This window comes from Tachyglossus aculeatus, chromosome 8 (genome assembly GCF_015852505.1).
Source record: "Tachyglossus aculeatus isolate mTacAcu1 chromosome 8, mTacAcu1.pri, whole genome shotgun sequence".
Lineage (NCBI taxonomy): Eukaryota > Metazoa > Chordata > Mammalia > Monotremata > Tachyglossidae > Tachyglossus > Tachyglossus aculeatus.
The window spans coordinates 36,673,504-36,693,833 of NC_052073.1; the positions used below are offsets into that span (position 1 = coordinate 36,673,504).

At 54.9% G+C, this 20,330-nt stretch overlaps 1 protein-coding gene across 1 annotated transcript in view; it reads right to left on the reverse strand.

Annotated features, from left to right (window-relative positions):
- Nucleotides 1-12,940, reverse strand: part of LOC119931425 (nucleolar protein 4-like) — a 40,338-nt gene extending 27,398 nt beyond the window's left edge. Inside the window, exon 1 of the mRNA XM_038750069.1 lies at nucleotides 12,863-12,940. The gene's annotated coding sequence lies outside the window, so the exon portion shown is untranslated. The remainder of the gene's footprint in view (nucleotides 1-12,862) is intronic.
- Between the last annotated feature and the right edge of the window lie 7,390 nt (nucleotides 12,941-20,330).

Below are 20,330 nucleotides of genomic sequence, written 5' to 3' on the forward strand. Positions count from 1 at the left end.
GGGGAAGAAGTGAGGACCCCCCCACTCAACACACATATATACTCACACCCGTACACTCTCCAGACTCCCCTCTGCCTTTGGTTTGGGGGGCGGGGGGGGGGGAGGGGGGTTCCTCGAGGCTCTTTGTTGCCTCCTCGATTCAGCCTGAGGGGCTACTACATCTCTTAGCTTGCTGGTCTTCCTCCTCTTCCTCCTCCTCCTCCTCCATCCTCCCCCACTTCTTCCTCCTTCTCCTCCTCCCCCTCCCCCCTCTTCCTCCTTCTCCTCCTCTTCCTTCTCCCCCCTTTTTCTTCCTTCTCCCCACTCTTCTTCCTCCTTCTCCTCCCCTTTTTCTTCCTTCTCCTCTCCCCTCTTCCTTCTCCTCTTCCTCCTTTTCCTTTCGTCCCCCTCTTCTTCCTCCCCTTCTTTCTCCTTCTCCTCCTCTTCTTCCTCCTCCCCCCCTTCTTTGTCCTCCACTTCCTTCTCCTCCCCCCTTTTTCTTCCTTCTCCTCCCCCCTCTTCTTCCTCCTTCTCTTCCTTCTCCCTTTTTCTTCCTCTTTTTCCTTTCCTCCCCCCTTCTTCCTCACCTTCCTCCTCCTCCTCCTCTCCTCCCTTTTTCTTCCTTCTCCTCCCCCCTTCTTCCTCCTTTTCCTTCCCCCTTTTTCTTCCTTCTCCTCTTCCTCCTTTTCCTTTCCTCCCCCTCTTCTTCCTCCTTCTCCTTCTCTTCCTTCTCCCTTTTTCTTTCTCTTTTCCTCCCCCTTCTTCCTCACCTTCTTTCTCCTCCTCCTCCTCTCCTCCCTTTTTCTTCCTTCTCCTCCCCCTTCTTCTTCCTCCTTTTCCTCCCCCCTTTTTCTTCCTTCTCCTTTTCCTTTCCTCCCCTCTTCCTCCTCCTCCTCTCTTTTTCTTCCTTCTCCTCTCCCTCCTTTTCCTTTCCTCCCCCTCTTCTTCCTCCTTCTCCTCTTCTTCCTCCTCTTCCTCCTTCTCCTGCTCCTCCTTTTTCTCCTCCTCCTCCTCCTCCTCCAACAGCCCCCCCAGGCCTCCGGCCCTCGATGACATGAAGGAGGGAAGAGTGCTTCTGCTCCCAGATGCTCAGGAGACAAGACCCCTGAACTCAGGAGCCCGAGACCCCCACCCCCTCGCCCCACCTCCGGCCTGCTCGGGAAGGTAATGGGGTGGAGTGGCGGGGAGGGGGCTGGGTTAGGGTCTGCAGGACATGTGGGTGGCTGTGGATGAGGAGGGGTGTGTGACACTCCGCAACAATGTGCGGATCGCTGACTCTCTATGTGTGTATGGAAAGCTGGGAGGTGGCAGGGGGAGAGGGGTGGCATCTGCTTCTTCCCTTGTGCCTCTGTGGGCTCACAGTCTAGAAGTACAGTGGGAAAGAGCCCGGGCTTTGGAGTCAGAGGTCACGGGTTCCCATCCCGGCTCCGCCGCTTGTCAGCCGTGTGCCTTTGGGCAAGTCACTTCACTTCTCTGGGCCTCAGTTCCCTCATCTGGAAAATGGGGATGAAGACTGGGGGCCCCAGGTGGGACCACCTGATCACCCTGTAACCTCCCCAGCGCTTGGAACAGTGCTTTGCACATAGTAAGCACTTAATAAATGCCATTATTATTATTATTATTCTCTTAGAGAAGCAGCGTGGCCTAATGGATAGAGCCTGGGCCCTGGGAGCCCGAGGACTTGGGTTCTGATCCCGGCTCCGCCCTTGTCTGCCGTGTGACCTTGGGCCGGTCACTTCACTTGTCTTCTTTCATCTGCCAAATGGGGATGAAGACTGTGAGCCCCATTTGGGACAGGGACTACGTCCAACCTGATTAGCTTGAATCTACCTCAGCTCTTAGTACAGTGCCTGCCATGTAATAATAATAGTAATAATAATAATGACGGCATTGATTAAGCGCTCACTATGTGCAAAGCACCGTTCTAAGCACTGGGGAGGTTATGAGGTGATCAGGTTGTCCCCCGGGGGGCTCACAGTCTTCATCCCCGTTTTCCAGATCATCATCATCATCAATCGTATTTATTGAGAGCTTACTATGTGCAGAGCACTGGACTAAGCGCTTGGGAAGTACAAATTGGCAACATATAGAGACAGTCCCTACCCAACAGTGGGCTCACAGTCTAAAAGGGGGAGACAGAGAACAAAACCAAATATACTAACAAGATAAAATAAATAGAATAGCTATGTACAAGTAAAATAAATAAATAAATAAATGAATAGAGTAATCATCAAAATAGATAAACAGAATTATAGCTATATATACACACCACTAATAAATTGGAATAATATGTGCAAATGTACACAAGTACTGTAGGGCGGGGAGGGGGGTAGAGCAAAGGGAGGGAGTAGGGGTGATGGGGAGGGAAGTAGGAGCAGAGGAAAAGGGGGGACTCAGTCTGGGAAGGCCTCCTGGAGGAGGTGAGCTTTCAGAAGGACACAGATCATCAGATGAGGGAACTGAGGCCCAGAGAAGCGAAGTGACTGGCCCAAAGTCACACGGCTAATTGGCAGAGCGGGGATTCGAACCCGTGACCTCTGACTCCGAAGCCCGGGCTCTTTCCACTGAGCCACGCTGCTTCTCGTGGCAAGCGTTTAACAGATATTATTATCATCATCACAATCATCATGATCATCCGCCCTTCCCATCTCCAAAGCGCTTATGTCCATATCTGTCATTTATATATTTATAGAAACGTCTGCCTCCCCCTCTTGACTGTCACCTCACTGGGAGCGGGGAATGTGTCTGTTTACTGTTCTCGTCCTCTCCCCATCATCATCATCGTCATCAATTGTATTTATTGAGCGCTTACTGTTCATTCATTCATTCAATCGTATTTACTGAGCACTTACTGTGTGCAGAGCACTGTACTAAGCGCTTGGGAAGTACAAGTTGGCAACATCTAGAGACGGTCCCTACCCAACAGCGGGCTCACAGTCTAGAAGGGGGAGACAGACAATAAAACAAAACACGTAGACAGGTGTCAAAATCGTCAGAACAAATAGCATTAAAGCTATATGTACCTCATTAACAAAATAAATAGAAGAGTAAATAGGTACAAGTAAAATAAATAGAGTAATGAATAAAAGCACCTGCCATATGTAGAGCACTGTACTGAGCCCTTGGGAGTGTCCATGGGAGTTAGTTGATAGGATCCCTGCCCTCCAATCAATCAATCAATCAATCAATCAATCAATCGCACTTATTGAGCGCTTACTGCGTGCAGAGCACTGGACTAAGCGCTTGGGAAGTACAAGTTAGCAACCTATAGAGACAGTCCCTACCCGACAGTGGGTTCACAGCCTAAAAGGGGGAGACAGAGAACAAAACCAAACATACTAACAAAATAAAATAAATAGAATAGATATGGACAAGTAAAACAAATAGAATAGATATGTACAAGTAAAATAAATAAATAAATAGAGTAGTAAATATATGCAAACATATATACATATATATAGAATATACAGGTAATAGAATATACACTTCCCAGCGCTTAGTCCATTGCTTTGCACCCATTCAGCGCTCCCTAAATACGACCGAACTTGTAGACTGTGAGCCCACTGTTGGGTAGGGACTGTCTCTATATGTTGCCAACTTGTACTTCCCAAGCGCTTAGTCCAGTGCTCTGCACATAGTAAGCGCTCAATAAACACGATTGATGATGATGATGATGATGATGACCGAACGAACGAATGAAAGAACGCTTAGTCCAGGGCTCTGCGCACCGTGAGCGCTCAATAAATCCGACTGAACGAGTGAAAGAACGCTCAATCCGGTGCTCTGTGCACAGTAAGCGCTCAATAAATGCCTCCCTCTGCCCATCCGCCAAGCTCGCTCTCTTCCTCCCTTCAAGGCCCTGCTGAGAGCTCACCTCCTCCAGGAGGCCTTCCCAGACTGAGCCTCTTCCTTTCTCTCCCCCTCGTCCCCCTCTCCATTCCCCCCATCTTACCTCCTTCCCTTCCCCACAGCACCTGCATATATGGATATATGTTTGTACAGATTTATTACTCTATTTATTTTACTTGTACCTATCTATTCTATTTATTTTATTTTGTTAGTATGTTTGGTTTTGTTCTCTGTCTCCCCCCTTTTAGACTGTGAGCCCACTGTGTGGGTAGGGACTGTCTCTAGATGTTGCCAACTTGGACTTCCCAAGCGCTTAGTCCAGTGCTCTGCACACAGTAAGCGCTCAATAAATATGATTGATGATGATGATGATGATGATGGATTGAGATGCGGGCCTGTCGGGTGGCCCGGGCAGGTGGGGGGCACGAACAGCTTCGGGGAACCGCAACCTCCCAGGCCGAAAGGGTTTAAAACCGAGGCGGGAAGGAGGAAGTTACTTCCGCGCTCGGAAAGGAGAGAGGAAGAGATAGCCCAAGTCCCCGGAGTGGGAGAGGATGCCATCCCGTCTGCTTCTCCCACAGTTCTCCTGGGAGCTGCCAACAGGAGAGGCCTGAAGAGATAAACGACAAATCGGGTTTGGCAGAAACAATTTTTTAAAAACCCCAAAACCCGACAGGCGCAAAGCCGGAGGAGGCCCTTGACCCCCGAGAGATCTTAAACCCTCGCTGTCAGTCAGTCAATCGTATTTATTGAGCACTACCTCCTTCCCTTCCCCACAGCACCTGTATATATGTATGTACATATTTATTACTCTATTTATTTATTTTACTTGTACATTTCTATCCTATTTATTTTATTTTGTTGGTATGTTTGGTTCTGTTCTCTGTCTCCCCCTTTTAGACTGGGAGCCCACTGTTGGGTAGGGACTGTCTCTATGTGATGCCAATTTGTACTTCCCAAGCGCTTAGTACAGTGCTCTGCACATAGTAAGCGCTCAATAAATACGATTGATTGATTGATTGATTGCAGACTCACTGCTCTGACTTCGGGAGAACGACCAGACTCTAAGCGCCTCTCGCCATCGTCCCCCTACTTTATATCATCATCATCATCAATCGTATTTATTGAGCGCTTACTATGTGCAGAGCGCTGGACTAAGCGCTTGGGAAGTACAAATTGGCAACATCTAGAGACAGGCCCTACCCAACAGTGGGCTCACAGCCTAAAAGGGGGGAGACAGAGAACAAAACCAAACATACTAACAAAATAAAATAAATAGAATAGATATGTACAAGTAAAATAAATAAATAAATAGAGTAATAAATCTGTACAATATGTCAGCTGGGTGACTTCGGGCGAGTCACTTCACTTCTCTAGGCCTCAGTTCCCTCATCTGTCAAATGGGGATGAAGACTGGGAGCCCCACGTGGGACAACCTGTCACCGTGTATCCTCCCCAGTGCTTAGAACTGTGCTTGGCACATAGTAAGCGCTTAACAAATGCCATCATTATTATTATTATTATTATTATATTTCCTGGGGTGACCCGCAGACATCCCCCCCTTGGCACATAGTAAGCACTTAACAAATGCCATCATCATCATTATTATTATTATTATATTTCCTGGGGTGACCCGCAGACATGTTTGTACATATTTATTACTCTATTTATTTTACTTGTACATATCTATTCTATTTATCTTATTTTGTTAGTATGTTTGGTTTTGTTCTCTGTCTCCCCCTTTTAGACTGTGAGCCCACTGTTGGGTAGGGACTGTCTCTAGATGTTGCCAACTTGGACTTCCCAAGCGCTTAGTACAGTGCTCTGCACACAGTAAGCGCTCAATAAATAGGATTGATGATGATGATGATGATGATCCCCCCCCCCGCCACGCCCTACTCCATCATCCCCTCCGGCCCGGGGCCTCCCTGCCAGATGAACCGTCTGTCGGAGACATCCGGGCCGGGAATCAATCAATCATATTTATTGAGCGCTTACTGTGTGCAAAGCACTGTACTAAGCGCTTGGGAAGTCCAAGTTGGCAACATATAGAGACAATCCCTACCCGACAGTGGGCTCACAGTCTAAAAGGGGGAGACGGAGATCAAAACCAAACATACTAACAAAATAAAATAAATAGAATAGATATGTACAAGTAAAATTAATAAATAAACAAATAGAGTAATAAATATGTACAAACATATATACATATATACAGGGAAGAGGGCAGATGGACTGAGGAGGGAGCGGGGGTGGCGGATGAACCTGGTGACCCCTCCATCCAAGACCCTCCCCAGGCCCAAGGCGGGGAGATGGGATGGGGCTGGAAGCCGGGGAGAGCGGAGGATGCAGAGATGTTGCCGACTTGGACTTCCCAAGCGCTTAGTACAGTGCTCTGCACACAGTAAGCGCTCAATAAATACGATTGAATGAATGAATGAATGCAGAGGAAGAAGTGGGGGGAAGAAAAGAGGACACCAAATGGGCAAAGTCTCTCCTTTTAGCTGAGGTAAAATGCGGGCCGTGGCTCAGTGGAAAGAGCCCGGGCTTTAGAGTCAGAGCTCATGGGTTCGAATCCCGACTCCACCACATGTCTGCTGTGTGATCTTGGGCAAGTCACTTAACTTCTCCGGGCCTCAGTTGCCTCATCCGTAAAATGGGGATGAGGACTGGGAGCCCCACGTGGGACAACCTGATCAGCCTGTATCCTCCCCAGCGCTTAGAACAGTGCTTTGCGCATAGTAAGCGCTTAACAAATGCCAATTAAAAAACAAAAACAAAAAAGACCCCTGAGAGGGAGAATGTGGAGTGGGGGTGGGTGGGTGGGTAGGTAGGGGGCACATTTTAATACCACAGTCTGAAACCTCTGGATTCTCTCCCAAATTGTTATTTGGGGGGGGGGGGGCACGTTTTATCTGAAACCTCTGGATTCTCTCCCAAATTGTTATTTGGGGGGGGGGGACACGTTTTAATATCACAGTCTGAAACCTCTGGATTCTCTCCCAAATTGTTATTTGGGGGTGGGGGGCACGTTTTAATACCACAGTCTGAAACCTCTGGACTCTCTCCCAAATTGTTATTTGGGGGGGGGGTGTGCACATTTTATCTGAAACCTTTGGATTCTCTCCCAAATTGTTATTTTTGGGGGAGGGCACGTTTTAATACCACAGTCTGAAACCTCTGGATTCTCTCCCAAACTGTTATTTGGGGGGGGGGGGGCACGTTTTAATACCACAGTCTAAAACCTCTGGATTCTCTCCCAAATTGTTGAGGGGGGGCACGTTTTATCTGAAACCTCTGGATTCTCTCCCAAATTGTTATTTTGGCGGGGGGGGGCACGTTTTATCTGAAACCTCTGGATTCTCTCCCAAATTGTTACTTTGGGGGGGGGCACGTTTTAATACCACAGTCTGAAACCTCTGGATTCTCTCCCAAATTGTTACTTGGGGGGGGGGGGGCACGTTTTAATACCACAGTCTGAAACCTCTGGATTCTCTCCCAAATTATTATTTGGGCAGGGGGGAGCACATTTTAAAACCACAGTCTGAAACCTCTGGATTCTCTCCCAAATTGTTATTTGGGGGGACGGAGGGCACGATTTAATACCACAGTCTAAAACCTCTGGATTCTCTCCCGAATTGTAATTTTTGGGGGGCACGGCTTAATACCACAGTCTGGAACCTCTGGATTCTCTCCCGAATTGTAATTTTGGGGAGGCACTGGGGGCGTGTCTTGCACATGGAAGCAGCGTGGCTCAGTGGAAAAAGCCCAGGCTTGGGAGTCAGAGGTCATGGGTTCAAATCCCGTCTCTGCCACTTAATAATAATAATAATAATGATGGTATTTGTTAAAGCGCTTACTATGTGCAAAGTACTGTTCTTAGTGCTGGGGGGATACAAGGCGATCAGGTTGCCCCACGTGCGGCTCACAATCTTAATCCCCATTTTACAGATGAGGTAACTGAGGCACAGAGAAGTGAAGTGACTTGCCCAAAGTCACCCAGCTGACAATTGGCGGAGCCGGGATTTGAACCCCTGACCTCTGACTCCAAAGCCCGGGCTCTTTCCACTGAGCCACGCCACTTGTCAGCTGTGTGACTTTGGGCAGGTCACTTCACTTCTCTGGGCCTCAGCCCCCTCATCTGTAAAATGGGGATGAAGACTGTGAGCCCCCCCCATGGGACAACCTGATCACCTTGTAACCTCCCCAGTGCTTAGAACAGTGCTTGGCACATAGTATGGGCTTAATAAACGCCGTCATTATAATTCTTATTATTATTGTTATTATTAGTATTATCATTGTTATTATTATGCTTTAATACCACAGTCTGAAACCTCTGGATTCACTCTCATATTGCTATTTTTTTGGGCGGGGGGGGGGAACGGCATGTTTGAATACCAATCAATCAATCAATCAATCGTATTTATTGAGTGCTAGTCTGAAACCTCTGGATTCACTCTCAAATTGTTATTTGCGGGGGGGGGGGGGGGCATATTTTAATGCCACAGTCTGAAACCTCTGGATTCACTCTCAAATTGTTATTTTTTTGGTTGGGGGGGGCGGCATGTTTGAATACCAATCAATCAATCGTATTTATTGAGCGCTAGTCTGAAACCTCTGGATTCACTCTCAAATTGTTATTTGCGGGGGTGTGTGTGTGTGTGTGCATGTTTTAATACCACAGTCTGAAACCTCTGGATTTTCTCCCAAATTGTTATTGGGGGGGGGGGGGGGGGCTGCATCTTTAAGACTCTAAAAACTAAGACTCATCCTCTCTGAGAAAAGCCTAACACAACTGGAGGCCCCCCTCCACAACACACACACACCCCACACCCCGATTCCCTGTCTGCAGTCATTGAAAAGGAAAAAAAAAATACATAAAAATCCAACTTTTCCAGATCTGGAAGGCACCCGGATTGTGGAAGCTTTGGCCTTTTCTACAGTCGGTGGGGTTGGGGGGGGGGGGGTGTCCTCTCTGTCCTGGGTGACCCCGGCCCCACTCCCCAGAAACTAGAGGCCATGGGGAACCCCTCAGAAAAAGGAGGGTGATTTGTGGGGGTCAGTGGGGGGCTGGTCGGTGTTGGGGTGTTCCTGTGAGGGTGTGCAGAGGAGTCTCTTGGTGAGGGGGCAGGGGGGTTTCCACTCTGAGTCGGGGGAGAACAGGGAAGGTCTGGGGAGTGGGAGATGGGTGGGCTTAGGAGAGCGGATGGGGGAATGGGAGGGTCTAGGGGGGTGGGAGATGAGTGGATTTGGGATAGTGGCTGGAGAACTGGAAGATCTGGGGGTGGGAGATGGGAGGGTTTGGGACAGTGGAGGGAGGAATGGGGGGCTCTGGGGGGGCGGGGGACAGGTGGGTTTGGGACAGTGAATGGGGGGAACAGGAGGGTCTGGGGGATGGGAGACGGGTAGGCTTGGGATAGTGGATGGGGGAATGGAGGGTCTTGGGGGGTGGGGGACAGGTGGGTTTGGGATAGTGAATGGGGGAACAGAAGGATCTGGGGGGTAGGAGACGGGTGGGTTTGGGACAGTGGAGGGAGGAATGGGGGCCTCTGGGGGGGCGGGGGGCAGGTGGGTTTGGGACAGTGAATGGGGGGCACAGGAGGGTCTGGGGGGTGGGAGACGGGTGGGCTTGGGATAGTGGATGGGGGAATGGAGGGTCTGGGGGGGCGGGGGACAGGTGGGTTTGGGATAGTGAATGGGGGGAACAGGAAGGTCTGGGGAGTGGGAGACGGGAGAGCTTGGGATAGTGAATGGGGGGAACAGGAGGGTCTGGGGAGTGGGAGACGGGAGAGCTTGGGATAGTGGAAGGGGGAATGGAGGGTCTGGGGGTAGGAGGAGGGTGGGCTTAGAGTAGTGGATGGGGAGAACGGGGGGGGGATCTGGGGGGAAGCTGGGAACAGATGGGGTTGGGAAGAGGATGGGGGAGACGGGGCAGTCCGGGTCGGGGGGATTCAGGTGGGCTTGGGATAGCGGATGGAGGGGAACCGGCGAGGGGTGGGGGGTGGGGGGCGGAAGACGGGTGGGCTTGGGCCAGTGGGTGGGGGCGTCAGGGGGGTGGGAGGTGGGTCTGGGGGCGGGCGAGGCCGGGCGCCCCCCTCCCCCGCGGGCTACTACTTCCAGGGAAGCAGATGGGAGGGAAAGGCCGCAGATGGGCAAGGGGGTGGGGGGGACGGGGGGGTCGGGGTCTCCCAGAAAGGGGAGACACAAAACGCTACCAAGCAAAAAGATGCCCTCTCCCCGCGCCCCCCCCGCCCAGCCCTCCTTCTGGGGAGGGGGATTGGGGGGCGGGGGAGGGGAGGAGGGGCACTTTTAGCCCCGACGGAGCCCCGGGCGGGCAGATGGCGCAGAGGGCAGGCGGGGGCAAAGTTGGCTGATCCGAGCCTGCTCCCCCCGCCCCAAATCCTCGGCACAGACAATGAAGTGGGGTGGGGGGGGGGGATGCCCGGGAGGGGGACAGGGGGGATGGGGGGCTCCCTCCTCCCCCCAGGGCTCTCTCGGGCCGCTCCCCTCCCCCCCGGACTCTTGGGGCGTGGAGAGATGGACGCCCCCCGACCCCCGCGGGCACCGGGCCGGGAGGGGAGGGGGTGGAGGGGATGGGATGGATTGGGATGGGGTGGGGTGGGATGGACTGGGATGGGAGGGATGGGGTGGGGTGGAGTGGGATGGGGTGGGGCGCGATGGGGTGGGATGGGATGGACTGGGATGGAACGGGATGGGATGGGGTGGGAGGGATGGGGTGGAGTGGGATGGGATGGGATGGGGTGGGGTGGGATGGACTGGGATGGAACGGGATGGGATGGGGTGGGAGGGATAGGGTGGAGTGGGATGGGGTGGCGTGGGCTGGGATGGAGTGGGCTGGGATGAAGTGGGATGGGGTGGGATGGGGTGGGGCGGGATGGAGGGGGATGGGATGGGATGGGATGGGATGGGATGGGATGGAATGGGGGCGGGCCCGGAGCATCCTCCAGGCCTGGACCAGTTGGGCGCCGCCCCCCGCCCTGCCCCACCCGGGCCTGCGGATCGGGGGGCGGGGGACAGCAGGGAGGGGACCCAGGGGAACCGGGACCAACGGTGGGAGGGAGGAGGGGGCCGGGCCCGGGCCCGGGAGGAGGAGGGGGAGGAGGGGGAGGAGGGGGAAGAAGAAGAAGAAGAAGATGGGGCGAAGACGCGGGGAGGAAACCGAGGAAGGGCGGGGGGAGGAAGAAGATGCGGGAGGGACAGAGGGAGGGAGGGAGAGAGGGGGAGCTTCCTCCCGGGACAGTCCGGAGGCCACAGGGCCCCCTCCCCCTCCCCTATCTCGGGGGGCGGGGGGGTCCAAGGGAGGGGAGGAGGGGGGGCTTCAGGGGACGGGGGAGGATGGGGGCGGGGGTCCGAGGATGGAGGGAGGGAGGGAGGGTCAGAGGGTGGGGGGGGTCAGAGGATGAGGGTCTGGGGCTGGGGGTGCAGAGGATGGGGGGTCAGAGGATGGGAGGATCAGAGAGGATGGGAGAGTCAGAGGCTGGGGGTGCAGAGGATGGGGGGTCAGAGGATGGGGGGTCAGAGGATGGGAGGATCAGAGAGGATGGGAGAGTCAGAGGATGGGGGGGTCGGGGGAGCAGAGGTCAGGGGGTCTGAGGATAGGGGTGTCGGAGGATGGGGGTCTGAGAGTGGGGGTGCAGAGGATGGGGGTCTGAGAGTGGGGGTGCAGAGGATGGGGGGTCAGAAGATGGGAGGATCAGAGAGGATGGGAGGGTCGGAGGATGGGGCGTCAGGGGGCGCAGAGGCTGGGGGGTCAGGGAGAGCAGAGGATGGGGGTCTGAGGGTGGGGGCGCAGAGGATGGGAGGGTCTGAGGGTGGGGGTGCAGAGGATGGGGGTCTGAGGATGGGAGGGTCAGAGGGTGGGGGGGGTCAGAGGATGGGAGGATCAGAGGATGGGGGGTCAGGGGGAGCAGAGGATGGGAGGGTCAGAGGATGGGAGGGTCAGAGGGTGCAGAGGATGGGGGTCAGAGGATGGGGGGTCAGAGGATGGGAGGATCAGAGAGGATGGGAGAGTCAGAGGATGGGGGGGTCGGGGGAGCAGAGGTCAGGGGGTCTGAGGATAGGGGTGTCGGAGGATGGGGGTCTGAGAGTGGGGGTGCAGAGGATGGGGGTCTGAGAGTGGGGGTGCAGAGGATGGGGGGTCAGAAGATGGGAGGATCAGAGAGGATGGGAGGGTCGGAGGATGGGGCGTCAGGGGGCGCAGAGGCTGGGGGGTCAGGGAGAGCAGAGGATGGGGGTCTGAGGGTGGGGGCGCAGAGGATGGGAGGGTCTGAGGGTGGGGGTGCAGAGGATGGGGGTCTGAGGATGGGAGGGTCAGAGGGTGGGGGGGGTCAGAGGATGGGAGGATCAGAGGATGGGGGGTCAGGGGGAGCAGAGGATGGGAGGGTCAGAGGATGGGAGGGTCAGAGGGTGCAGAGGATGGGGGTCAGAGGATGGGAGGGTCAGAGGGTGCAGAGGATGGGGGGTCAGAGGATGGGAGGGTCAGAGGGTGCAGAGGATGGGGGGCTCAGAGGATGGGGGTCTGAGGGTGGGGGGTCAGAGGATGGGAGGGTCAGAGGGTGCAGCGGATGGGGGGCTCAGAGGATGGGGGTCTGAGGGGGGGGTGCAGAGGATGGGAGGATCAGAGGGTACAGAGGAGGGGGGGTCAGAGGATGGGGGTCTGAGGGTGGGGGTGCAGAGGATGGGGGGTCAGAGGGTGGAGAGGATGGGGGTTAGAGGATGGTGGGGTCAGAGGACGGGAGGATCAGAGGATGGGGCATCAGGGTGAGTAGAGGATGGGGGTCTGAGGGTAGGGGTGCAGAGGATGCGGGGGTCAGAGGATGGCAGGATCAGAGAGGATGGGAGAGTCAGGGATGGGGGCGTCAGGGGGAGCAGAGGTTGGGGGTCTGAGGACGGGGGGTCAGAGGGTGGGGGTGCAGAGGATGGGGAGGTTATGGGGGGGGCTGGCCGGCTGGAGGTCCGGCCTGGGGGAGTGGAGGGGGGGGCGGTGTGCGGTGTCCCGGGGTCGCGCACTGACCGTTCCCGTCTTGACCGGCACATAGACGACTTGTCCGGCCGCGGGGTCTCCGGGCCCTTCGCCTCCTCCTCCTCCTGCTCCTGCTCCCGCTCCTCCCGCTCCTCCTCCTCCTCCTCCTCCTCCTCCTGCTGCTGCTCGTCCCCTTCCTCCCGGTCCCGGTCCGGCGCCTCCTCCGAGCCGAAACCCCTTGGACTTGACCCAGAACTGGAACTTGCCCTTCTCCCCGGCGGCCCCGGAGGAGGAGGGCTGGGGGTGGGGGGCGGCGGCGGGCCCGGAGGAGGGGTCCGGGGGAGGGGGCGGCGGCGGCGGCGGGGGCGGCGGGGCCGGGGCGGCGGCGGCTGGGGGGGTCCCGCCGGCCCTGAGCACCTCCTTGATGCGCTGGTACTTCCTGCGGGTCACCGTCTTGGTCTTGGCGGAGTCCCCGTAGGTGCGGAGGCACCAGGCCCGGAACTGGCGGCCCAGCTCCGTGTCCCCGGGACGGCGGGGCGGGCCGGGGGGGGGGCACCCCGGGGACCCCGGGGTCCACCCCGGGGACCCCGGCCTCCCAGCCCCCTCCGCCCCGCACCAGCAGCGGGCCCGCAGGCTTGGGCATCCTCGGAGGAGGCCGCGGGGCAAGGGGGAGGGAAGGATGGGGGGGGGGGGGAGAGGAGGAGGGGGAGAGGTGCCGGGCCTTCCCGCCTCTGCTCGGGATGCACGAAGAAGGGATGAGGAGGAGGAGGAAGAAGATGCAGAGCGGGCGGGGTCGGGATGGGGAGAAAGAGGAGGAGCAGGGGGGCGGGGGGCGGCTGCTTCTGCGGCGGCTGCTGCTGCTGCTGCTGTCAGGACCGGCAGCCGGTTGGGGCTGCCGCCCCCTCTCCTCCTCCTCCTGCTCCTCCTCCGGCTCCTCCTGCTGCTGGTCCCGCAGCCCCCGCCCCTGGCCGCGGGATGCCACCTGTTAGAGCCCCTCGGGTCTCCGGCCCGGGGGTCTCCGGGGAGGATGGGCAGGGCAGGGCAGCAGGGCAGGGCAGGGCAGGGCAGGCCTGACGCCAACCCAAAAGCCAGCCAACCCCGGGCCGCAAAGGCGTCTGGGAGCCGAGCACCGGGAGATGGAGAGACAACCGGCTGGGGCCGGGCGGGGGGCGGGGGGGGGGGCGGAGGGGGCTCCCCCAGAGAGAGACCCCCGGCACCTGGTGGTCCAGTGCCCGGCACACAGGAGGCGCTCAACAAATACCACTGACTGACTGACTGACTGACTGATGAATGAATGAGTGAATGAGTGAATGAATGAGTGAATGAGGAGTGAGCGAATGAATGAATGAGGAGTGAATGAATGAATGAGGAGTGAATGAGGAGTGAGTGAATGAATGAATGAATGAGGAGTGAATGAATGAGTGAGTGCATGAATGAATGAATGAATGAATGAATGAATGAATGAAGGGGGCCCCAGAGTCCTAGCCTAGCCCCGCCCCCTCCCGTCCCGGGACCCCCTCCCCGAGACCCCCGACACCTGGTGGTCCAGCGCTCTGCACACAGGAGGCGCTCAATAAATACCACTGACTGACTGACTGACTGAATGATGAATGAATGAATGAGTGAATGAATGAGAGTGAGTGAGTGAATGAATGAAGGGGACCCCAGAGCCATAGCCCCGCCCCCTCCCGTCCCGGGACCCCCTCCCCGAGACTCCCGACACCTGGTAGTCCAGTGCTCTGCACACAGGAGGCGCTCAATAAATACCACTGAGTGAATGAATGAGTGAATGAATGAATGAATGAATGAATGAATGAATGAGTGAATGAATGAGTGAGTAGTGAATGAATGAATGAGTGAGTGAATGAGTGAGTGAATGAATGAAGGGGACCCCAGAGTCCTAGCCCCACCCCATCCCGGGACCCCCTGAATGAGTGAGTGAGTGAATGAATGAATGAATGAGGAGTGAATGAATGAATGAATGAGTGAGTGAGTGAATGAATGAAGGGGACCCCAGAGTCCTAGCCCCGCCCCATCCCGGGACCCCCTGAATGAGTGAGAGTGAGTGAATGAATGAAGGGGACCCCAGAGTCCTAGCCCCGCCCCCTCCCGTCCCGGGACCGCCCCCCACACACACCCCCGAGACCCCCGTCACCTGGTAGTCCAGTGCTCTGCACACAGGAGGCACTCAATAAATGCCACTGACAATGAATGAATGAATGAGTGAATGAGGAGTGAATGAATGAATGAGTGAGTGAATGAATGAATGAATGAAGGAGACCCCAGAGTCCTAGCCCCGCCCCCTCCCCTCCCCGAGACCCCCGACACCTGGTAGTCCAGTGCTCTGCACACAGGAGGCGCTCAATAAATACCACTGAATGAGTGAATGAATGGGTGAATGAATGAATGAGTGAATGAGGAGTGAATGAATGAGGAGTGAATGAATGAATGAGTGAGTGAATGAATGAAGGGGACCCCAGAGTCCCAGCCCCGCCCCCTCCTGTCCCGGGACCCCCCTCCCCGAGACCCCGACACCTGGTAGTCCAGTGCTCTGCACACAGGAGGCGCTCAATAAATGCCACTGACAATGAATGAATGAATGAGTGAATGAGGAGTGAATGAATGAATGAGTGAGTGAATGAATGGATGAATGAGTGAGTGAATGGATGAATGAGTGAATGAGTGAATGAATGAATGAATGGGACCCCAGAGTCCCAGCCCCGCCCCCTCCCGTCCCGGGACCCCCTCCCCGAGACCCCCGACACCTCGTAGTCCAGTGCTGTAAACACAGGAGGTGCTCAATAAATACCACTGAATGAATGAATGAATGAATCAATCAATCAATGAAGAGGACCCCCAGAGTCCTAGCCACGCCCCCTCCCCCAAAGACCACCCCCCGACACCTGCTCTGCACACAGGAGGCGCTCAATAACTACCACTGAATGAATGAATGAATGAGTTAGTGAATGAATGAGTGAATGAATGATTGAATGAATGAAGGGGACCCCAGAGTCCTAGCCCCGCCCCCTCCCGTCCCGGGACCCCCTCCCCGAGACCCCCGACACCTGGTCGACACCTGGTAGTCCAGTGCTCTGCACACAGGAGGCACTCAATAAATACCACTGAATGAATGAATGAATGTGAATGAATGAATGAATGAATGAGAGTGAGTGAGTGAATGAATGAATGAGTGAGTGAGTGAATGAATGAAAGGGACCCCAGAGTCCTAGCCCCGCCCCCTCCCGTCCCGGGACCCCCTCCCAGAGACCCCTGACACCTGGTAGTCCAGTGCTCTGCACACAGGAGGCGCTCAATAAATACCACTGAATGAATGAATGAATGGAGTGAGTGAATGAATGAATGAATGAATGAATGAATGGGGACCCGAGTTCTAGCTCCGCCCCTCCCCCCACACACACACCTGGTAGTCCAGTGCTCTGCACACAGGAGGTGCTCAATAAATACCACTGAATGAATGCGTGGAGGGCATTGGGCTATCAGGTGTCAGGGGTCTCTGGGGGACGGGGCTAGGACTCTGGGGTCCTCTTCATTCATTCATTCATTCACCATATTTACAGAGCACTCACTGTGTGGAAAGCACTGTACTAAGCGCTTAAATACCATTGAGTGAATGAATGAATGAATGAATGAAGGAGACCCCGGAGTCCTAATCCCGCCCCCTTCCGTCCCGGGCCCCCCCATCATCATCATCATCAATCGTATTTATTGAGCGCTTACTATGTGCAGAGCACTGTACTAAGCGCTTAGCACTGTCCCCCAGAGACCCCCGACACCTGGTAGTCCAGTGCTCTGCACACAGGAGGTGCTCAATAAATACCACTGAATGAATAATAATAATAATAATAGCATTTATTAAGCGCTTACTCTGTGCAAAGCACCGTTCTAAGCGCTGGGGAAGTTACAAAGTGATCAGGTTGCCCCTCGTGGGGCTCACGGTCTTCATCCCCATTTGCCAGATGAGGTCACTGAGGCCCAGGGAAGTGAAGCGACTTGCCCAGAATCACCCGGCTGACAAGTGGCGGAGTCGCGATTTGAACCCACGACCTTGAGCCCCGGGCGGAGCACTGGACTGAGCGCTCGGAAGGTTCCGCGCCTACAGAATGAGCAGACACGTTGCCGACCGGCCTCTAACGACGTCAAGAGGAACAAATAAAGAGTTTTAGTAGTTCTTCATACGACGGGCCCTTCATTCCTTCGATTCATTCAATCGTATTTATTGAGCGCTTACTGTGTGCAGAGCACTGTACTAGGCGCTTGGGAAGTACAAGTTGGTTGCCCGGGCAACCGGCCCCGCCCCCCGAGGCAGCCCAGCATCAAGCCCCGCCCCCTCACGGTTGCTCAGACAACAGGCCCCGCCCCCCGAGATAGGCCAGCATCAGGCTCCGCCCCTCGCGGCTGCTCAGGCGACAGGCCCCGCCCCCTCCCGGGGGTTGGTCAGAAGACAGGCCTCGCCTACCGTGATTGGTCAGCATCAGGCTCCGCCCCAAATCGGTTGCATAGACGACAGGCCCCGCCCCATCACGGGGGTTGGTCAGAAGACAGGCCCTGCCACCCGCGATTGGTTAGCATCAGGCTCCGCCCCCCAATTGGTTGCTCAGAAGACAGGCCCCGCCCCCCGCGAATGGCCAGCATCAAGCTCCGCCCCCATTGGTTGCTCCGGCGGCAGGCGCCCCCCCCCCTCCCGGGGGTTGGTCAGAAGACAGACCCCCGCCACCCGCGATTGGCCAGCGTCAGGCTCCGCCCACTACAGGTTGCCCAGACAGGCCCCGTCCCCTCACGCGGGGGTTGGTCAGAAGACAGGCCCCGCCTCCCGCGATTGGTCAGCGCCAGGATCCGCCCCTTCGCGGTTGCTCCGACGACAGGCCCCGCCCCCTGTGATTGGCCAGCATCAAGCTCCGCTCCCTCGCGGTGGCTCAGGCGACAGGCCCCGCCCCCTCTCGCGGGTTGGTCAGAAGACAGGCCCCGCCCCCCGCGATTGGTCAGCACCAGGCTCCGTCCCTTCGCGGTTGCTGAGGCGACAGGCCCCGACCCCTTGCGGGGGCGGGTCAGAAGAAGAGCCCCGCCCCCTGCGATTGGTCAGCACCAGGTCCCGCCCCTGTGACGTCAGGGCCCTCACCCTCCCGGGGAGGGGCTCGGGCCGTTGGTCCCGCCCCTGTGACGTCAGGCTCCGCCCCTTCTCGGGGATGGACGCATTCAATTGGTCCCGCCCCTGTGACGTCAGGCTCCGCCCCCTCCGGGGAGGAACGCAGGGCACTGGTCCCGCCCCTTGTGGCATCAGGCTCCGCCCCCTCCCGGGGAGGGGCGCACTCCATTGGTCCCGCCCCCTGTGACGTCAGGCTCCGCCCCCTCCCGCAGAGGGGCGCGCGTCATTGGTCCCACCCCTGTGACGTCAGGCCCCGCCCCCTCCAGGGGAGGGGCTTGCCCCATTGGTCCCACCCTCTGTGACATCAGGCTCCGCCCAAAGTCACCCAGCTGACAAGTGGCAGGATTTGAACCCATGACCTCTGACTCCAAAGCCGGGGCTCTTTCCCCTGAGCCCCGCTTGTATAATAATAATAATAATAATGGCATGTGACTTGCCCAAAGTCACCCAGCTGACAATTGGTGGAGCCGGAATTTGAACCCATGACCTCTCACTCCAAAGCCCGGGCTCTTTCCACTGAGCCACGCTGTAGTAATGATAATAATAATAGTAATAATAATAATAGTAATAATAATAATGGCATTTATTAAGTGCTTACAATGTGCAAAGCACATAGCAGTGCTGGGCACTGTTCTAAGCGCTGGAGTGCCTGCCACATAGTAAGCGCTTGACAAATGCCATAATGATAATAATGATAATAATAATAATAATAATGATGATGATGATAATAATAATAATAATAGTAATAATGATAATATGTTGTACAGTCCCCTCCCGAGCACTCAGCCCACTGCTCCGCACCCAGTTCTAAGCGCTGGGCACTGTTCTAAGCGCTGGAGTGCCTGCCACCTAGTAAGCGCTTGACAAATGCCATAATAATAATAATGATAATAATGATGATGATAATAATAATAATAATAATAATAATAATAATATGTTGTACAGTCCCCTCCCGAGCACTCAGCCCACTGCTCCGCACCCAGTTCTAAGCGCTGGGCACTGTTCTAAGCGCTGGAGTGCCTGCCCCATAGTAAGCGCTTGACAAATGCAATAATAATAATAATGATGATGATGATGATAATAATAATAATAATAATGATAATAATATGTTGTACAGTCCCCTCCCGAGCACTCAGTCCACTGCTCCGCACCCAGTTCTAAGTGCTGGGCACTGTTCTAAGCGCTGGAGTGCCTGCCACATAGTAAGCGCTTGACAAATGCCATAATAATAATAATGATAATAATGATAATATTAACGATAATGATAATAACAATAATAATGATAATGATAATAATAATAATAATAATAATATGTTGTACAGTCCCCTCCCGAGCACTCAGCCCACTGCTCCGCACCCAGTTCTAAGCGCTGGGCACTGTTCTAAGCGCTGGAGTGCCTGCCACATAGTAAGCGCTTGACAAATGCCATAATAATAATAATGATAATAATGATAATATTAATGATAATGATAACAACAACAATAATAATAATAATATTAATGATAATGATAACAATAACAATAATAATAATAATAATAATATGTTGTACAGTCCCCTCCCGAGCACTCAGCCCACTGCTCCGCACCCAGTTCTAAGCGCTGGGCACTGTTCTAAGCGCTGGAGTGCCTGCCACATAGTAAGCGCTTGACAAATGCCATAATAATAATGATGATAATAATAATAATAATAATAATAATAAGTTGTACAGTCCCCTCCCAAGTGCTCAGTCCACTGCTCCACACCCAGTTCTAATGCGCTGGGCACTGTTCTAAGTGCTGGAGTGCCTGCGACATAGTAAGCGCTTGACAAATGCCATAATAATAATAATGATAATGATAATAATAATAGTAATAATAATAATATGTTGTACAGTCCCGTCCCGAGCGCTCAGCCCACTGCTCTGCACCCAGTTCTAAGCGCTGGGCACTGTTCTAAGCGCTGGAGTGCCTGCCACATAGTAAGCGCTTGAAAAATGCCATAATAATAATGATGATAATAATGATGATGATAATAATAATAATAATAAATATGTTGTACAGTCACCTCCCGAGCGCTCAGCCCACTGCTCCGCACCCAGTTCTAAAGCGCTGGGCACTGTTCTAAGCGCTGGAGTGCCTGCCCCATAGTAAGAAGTGAGAAGCAGCAGCATGGCTCAGTGGAAAGAGCCCGGGCTTCGGAGTCAGAGGTCGTGGGTTCGAATCCCAGCTCCACCACATGTCTGCTGTGTGACCTCGGGCAAGCCACTTAACTTCTCGGAGCTTCAGTTACCTCATCTGTAAAATGGGGATGCTTACTGTGAGCCCCACGCCGGACAACCTGATCACCTTGTACCCCCCCAGCGCTTAGAATAGTGCT